Here is a 6161-nt window from a genome sequence, read left to right on the forward strand (position 1 = left end):
GTGCAGAGTAGAGAACAAACAAACTCAACCCACATATGACGCCGAGTCTGGGAATCGAACCCGGGTCACATTAGTGGGAAGAGAGTACTCTCACTACTGCGCATGCTCCCTCGAGTCACTAGAGTTGGTTAGCAACCAATCCCTGGAGACACAGATAACAATGCTGCAATGTACAAATGCTGGTGGACGAACAAACGGAGCCAATGAGAGATCTTTTGTCTTCGTTCACCAACGTGGCCGCGATGACGTAACGTGAAAACCACCTGGATAACGAAGGTACCAACAACAAAGTCGAAAGAAAATCTCACGTCACTAAGTTCTATCACGGAAAAACAACCTTGAGACTTCAACATGACCTAGGCATATTGCAGGGGAAAAAATGTAATCTCTGATTACAATAGTAACCAAGTCTCATTTCCAGAATCAAACCAATAGGATATAATGCTGCATGCATTGTTAAGATCGTTTTCAGGTTCGAAGCATTAAATAAAGTACGAACCATCAACCACGATGCAAGGCCAACTCCACAAGTTCCTTAACTTTACCAACGTTGGCCAACCAATTTTTTCCCAAAACGAAGAGGTAAGAATTCTTTACATTTAGCAGTTACCGTTTCGAAAGTACTTCGAAGCCTTTGCGTCGCACTAAAATGTACGTAAAGTGTTCAAAAGTTCTTTGTTGACTTTCGTAAAAAAAAATCGTCAAATGGACGGTCATTTGTTACTTCCTATAACAGTGTATCGATTATTGCCAAGTACAAGAGAGGGTTACGTTTTCGCAAACGTTGGCCGTGTAGCACTTACATTTCAACAGACTATTAAATGGTAATGTGAAATGCTAGTTTTCTACCCATATAAACCATGTGGGCGGTACCCCTACTAATAAAAATGGGCCCACACAAGGACAGAGAAAAACTCTGACCAGGGTTAAGTCTGTTGATATTCATTGCCGTGACATTGACATCTTAAATTCCCACGACCTGCTTCCATCTGACCTTGCAGCTCAGTCGCGCAGCTATTATCAAGGTAAATGACATGGTAATAAGCCATTTCATGCTGGCATATATATCTGTATGCTAACCGACAAATCATCGCCAACGAGGCTGTTACCAGTTTCGACCCCACAAGCTTGGCAGATTAACTGTTATTGTGTATAAATAAAGACGTTATGTTATCTTATGTTATGTTATGTTGTTGTTGTGTTGTTGTTGTTGTGATGTTGTTGTGTTGTTGTTGTTGTGTTGTTGTGTTGTTGTTGTTGTTGTTGTTGTTGTTGTTGCTGTTGTTGTTGCTGTGGTTGTGTTGTGTTGTGTTGTTGTTGTGGTTGTGTTGTGGTTGTGGTTGTGGTTGTGGTTGTTGTGGTTGTGGTTGTGGTTGTGTTGTGTTATGTTATGTTATGTTATGTTTTGTTATGTTAGTCTAAGTAGTCTAAGTGCAAAAATTAGTGAGTCTAAGTGCAAGAATTAGAAGTTCATGAGGATGATGTGGTGGTTGGTAGTCGGAAAGTCATAGATTCGGAAACTTCGCACTTAGACTCGCTTTAAAGAGGAGGCAGACATGTACTCGGAAATCGCCTACGCGGTCAAGAAATCAGTTACGTGCCTCCTAAACCATTGGTAGCCCAAGCTCTAATTTGCATAATAGCGAAATTACGAGGGTTTGTACGGGGAAAAATGTATTGCATTTGAAGGCGATATAGACCTTATTCATAAATGGCGGTCACATTTATAATTCTTTTGTCCTCGTGCAAATTAGCCTACCAAGCCTCGTTTTAGAGCAAGAAATCTTTTCAATTCACTGTATGGTATCGTGGCTTGGTAGGCTAATTTGCACTTCGACAAAAGAATTATAAATTGACCGCCATTTATGAACAAGGTCTATTAGGAGTGACTTTTTCAATAAAATTTTCTCACCTGAACTCCTTTGTAAAATTTTTCAATTGTGTCTTGTGTGGATTCTCGGTCGATTTGAAGCGATTTCGTGGAGTTTCTGTTCCAACTGCTTCCCTCTCTATTATACGTGAGAAGATTTTATTGAAAAATCATTCCTAATTTTGCCTTCGAATTCTATACATTTTTTCCTCATACAAACCCCGGTAATTTCGCTATTATGCAAATTAGAACTTGGGCTACCTATGACTAAACATTCTAAACTACTAGACTGAGTACATGAGAATGATGTGGTGGTTGGTATTAAGAAAGTCATAGTTAGATTTGGATGCTTTTTTTTTTCGTGTGTTAGAGGAGATTAAGGACTGCATCGATCATTTTAATGCTTAAGGACGGTCTCTACTAATTCAAAGGTATTTTCCGCGGTTTACTGAATATGAGGGAAAAGCAGATCTTAACAAGTGTTATTGAAATCCAACAAGAAAATTGGGGGTAACCACGCATTTTTCGAAGATCATTAATCAACAATATTTGCAAAAAGCAATGTATGGCGTTCTTTTCCAAATTGAAGCTTAATTATTTCTGAAAAATGCGTGGTTACCCCCAATTTTCTTTGTGGATACCAAGAGAACTTGCTAAGTTCTTCCTTCTCCGCATAGATTTGAACAGCGCAAAAATATCCCTCAATTAATAAGCACCACCCATACGAAATCCGAGTATCTCGAGATGCGTGGAACGTGTGCGCAATAACAACAGTAGGCACCGTCCTTAAGTTGTCTTGTGGCGATTTGCTGATAAATACACATGCTGCCCTACCGCGAGCAAAATATACATTCCTGTTACTAAGACATTAACTTGAATTAACTACACGATTGCAAATTCACTCAAGCTTGTTTTTACTCTACGCAGGAGTTACTTACTGATACAAAAGGAAATTCGACATTTTGTGAGAAGACAATGGAATTTGACATTTTCTAGAATGGCCTTTGATCTCTCTCAAACAGTAGACAATCCATTCAAGACTTTGTGAAGTCAAAACCTTTTAATTTCTCCTTTTTGGGCCCTATCAATTGATTTTCTCACTAACTCTCTTAAAACTCGATACCATGCCGCTGAGATGCCTGTTCAGCCACCCTGCGTTAGCATGCAACTTGGTAGGTGAATCAGGAGCCTTGACTGCTTGGTCCAGTAATTTTCTGCGGTGAACGAAAAACTCTTTTGCACTGAAACATCTGAAAAGACAGCTGTTTCATTTGCATTATCCACTTGTGACGGCGATTACGAAAATAACATCATTTTAGTCGTTTTTTCGCCTCAAATAACACTTAAAATCAGTGAGTGCTTATAGCTTGTACGACCCCTTTCCTGCCAAAGGTACACAATCCAACGAAAGCACGTCGCGTCGCCAGTAAAATTTAGAAAACAAAGGCTGTTGTAACCGAAGGCTGAGGCACTTTTTAATTCAACATTTACACGCTGATCAAGCGATCTGACAGGTGACAAACAGCAAGTCAAATATTGCGTAAACCGTGGGGCGGGGAAGAGGGAACAATAGGAAGCTTAAGCACGCGACGTTGTTTTTGAGCCACGAACAGAGTTTGTTTCCCTTTTTACCTTGTCCTGACACTAGTACCTTAAGTCTGTTGGAGCCGATTTTTTAAAGCCACTGTCCTGTCCTTCGAAATCTTTACTTCCGCTTTCCGTGGTGGTTCAGTTATAACAAGCATCAGATATCCAACGTTAATGGAATGTTAATCGAGAGAGAATCGGAGGTGTTGTTCAGTACCCCTGGAACGTACCAAGGTGTACAAGAAAAAATAACTTTGGTACTTTCGTTTCGACAAGACTCGGGTAAGACCGTTGAGACAGCATTTTACATCTCTGATTGGAAACATCTAAATCGATGCCAAGTCCAAGATGATTAACGGCTCGACGGAAATGTTTAATGCAAACAAAATCATTAGTCGTGTGGGTTCAAGAAAAATGTTGGCCTCTCCGAGGGTATTTTAAAACCCGATATTTCAGCAACCAGCGACCCACGCAAGCGAATTCAGGATTCGCTGAGACTGCCGCGCGGATGGCAAGACTTTTTAAGCGCAACTTTTTTTACAAAGCACTATTTTCTCTTTTGATTTCTTTATGAGAAATGAAATGATGGTAGAACCAACTGGGATCTCGGAAAAAATCCGAGCCCCAGATGGGATTCGAACCCACAACCCACAACCCTCCGTGACTATCTAGTTTACTGAAAAGAATGTCGTGTTTCTGAGAATTGATTGATGGCGCTCCAAGAAAAGTATGGCGACACGAAACATGGATTTGACAGGTGTTTGTGAATTGAGTTGAGAAACGAAATAAATAAAATGCCTCAGTTACTTGAGAGAAATGGCAGAAATCGCCTATAAACTTTAGCATCAATTGGTAAAATCATAAGTAGGAAAAGTGCAGAGGCAATGCTTCCCAAATGCAAAAGAAGTTTGTTTTCAGCATATCACGCGTGCACGTTATATAAAATGGGTGAGTTGTTATTTAAAAAACATGCTTGGTCATCTTTAGAGGTCTTCATCAAAAGAACAATTACCTTCTTTATATCATGACCTGTCACAAAATTCGTAAATTGAAGTTGTTGAGATCAGCGTAAAAAAAAACCTTTTAGGTGAATTTTACAAGATACGTGTCTGGAATGGAAATTTGAATACTCTTCGATCGTGCGTAAGTGAACGACAGTTGATGTAAACATCCCTCTGAGTTTAAGTAGGTTTGAGTTATGAGTTTAAGGAAGTAGTGTAAGGTAGAAGGGTTTTTGCAAAAAAAACATCCACTCAGGAAAGCGGTTGGGTGTCAATGCGGAACCCCGTTGCCTTTGACCGCGTGCGAAACTGGGATATATTTTATACAAAAATCACCGAAAAACTCATAAACAGCTAGGCCCGAGTTGCTCGATGCCTGGTTATCGCCAACCAACGTTTAATATCACGGAAACCTATAGGTTTTGATACCTCTTACGCAACGGTTAGGCCGGCTAACCAGGCTGCGAGCAACCCCTCCCTAGTTCGCAGGCTTATCATGACCAGATGGGTGCCGGTGCTACGACTTGCCACATGTCACATCACCTTTGATCAATACGGACAAAAGCTTTAGCTTGTACTGCACGCTATCTGAAGCCCCAAATCTTAGCGATAAGCCACTGGTTGATGCCGGCTCCATACGCTCGTTTAAAGAAATCATATCTCGGTTTTAAATTTTTCAAGTAGGTGGCCCACACCTCGCCCTTCTTTGCTGACTCCCGAAACAGAGGAAAAATTCGCAAGGCCGCAAATAGTTTCACCTGTCGTTTTGTGGTGTTTCAGTGGCCTCTGTGTTTTGGGTTTCTGGCACAAAAATTGAGCAATAATACTGGAACAACGCCTCATGCTACGTCAGTATCGATTGTTGATTGTTAAACGCAATTGCCGCTGCTTACATTACAAGCTTTCCTTGCATGATAAACCTGCAATTTTGCAATTCTATTTGAATCCCTCAAGGACGTGCCTGAGCTCGTTGCGAAGTGAAATTCTGCTCTCAACAAAGAAAATCTTGGGAGCAACACTTAGTAATTTTCCATACAACTGATCCGCCTTGCAAGATGCTTTCCACCCACACAAACGTCTGTAGAAGAGTGTCAACAATCCATGACGAAAAGATTATAAATACACAAATCGGATTAGAAAAAATTCAAATGATATAGTTGTAGAGGTAGTCTATACAAAAAGCAATTTGTTATTTAGGAAATCACTCAAACACACGAATCACAGGAAGTCGTAATAGTTAACTCATTTGACGCAAAAGAAAAGCACCTCCATTTCACTTAACTACCGTAAAATAACTACTATGGAAGGCAGACAACAAAGCTAAAGTTTATGGTAGGTCGTTTTTAACGCAAAATTGTGGAAAAAAGAGTAAGGGAGGCATATTACTAGGATATAGAATTATGACCCGTAACAATAATTTAAAAGAGGAGTAACGAGTAAGTACCATTTCTTTTTTCTTTCAACTTAAAGACCTTTTAAAATTCGTGATTCTTAGCGTGATTTTAGCCACCCGCATATTTTCAAAAAACAATCCTTTATGGACAAGAAAGACTGAATATTAAAATTCATCTTCACACAAGAAGTCAACAAATTGACTTTCAAAGTTTCCTGAGGGAGACATTACGGAATCGCATTAGAAAAGGCGCTCAGGAGTTCCAGCTTTGATCTCAGCTTGATAATAAGCAACACGCTGAGAGTGATTA

The sequence above is a fragment of the Montipora capricornis genome, chromosome 5, assembly GCF_036669925.1.
Source record: "Montipora capricornis isolate CH-2021 chromosome 5, ASM3666992v2, whole genome shotgun sequence".
In the NCBI taxonomy this organism is placed as follows: Eukaryota; Metazoa; Cnidaria; class Anthozoa; order Scleractinia; family Acroporidae; genus Montipora; species Montipora capricornis.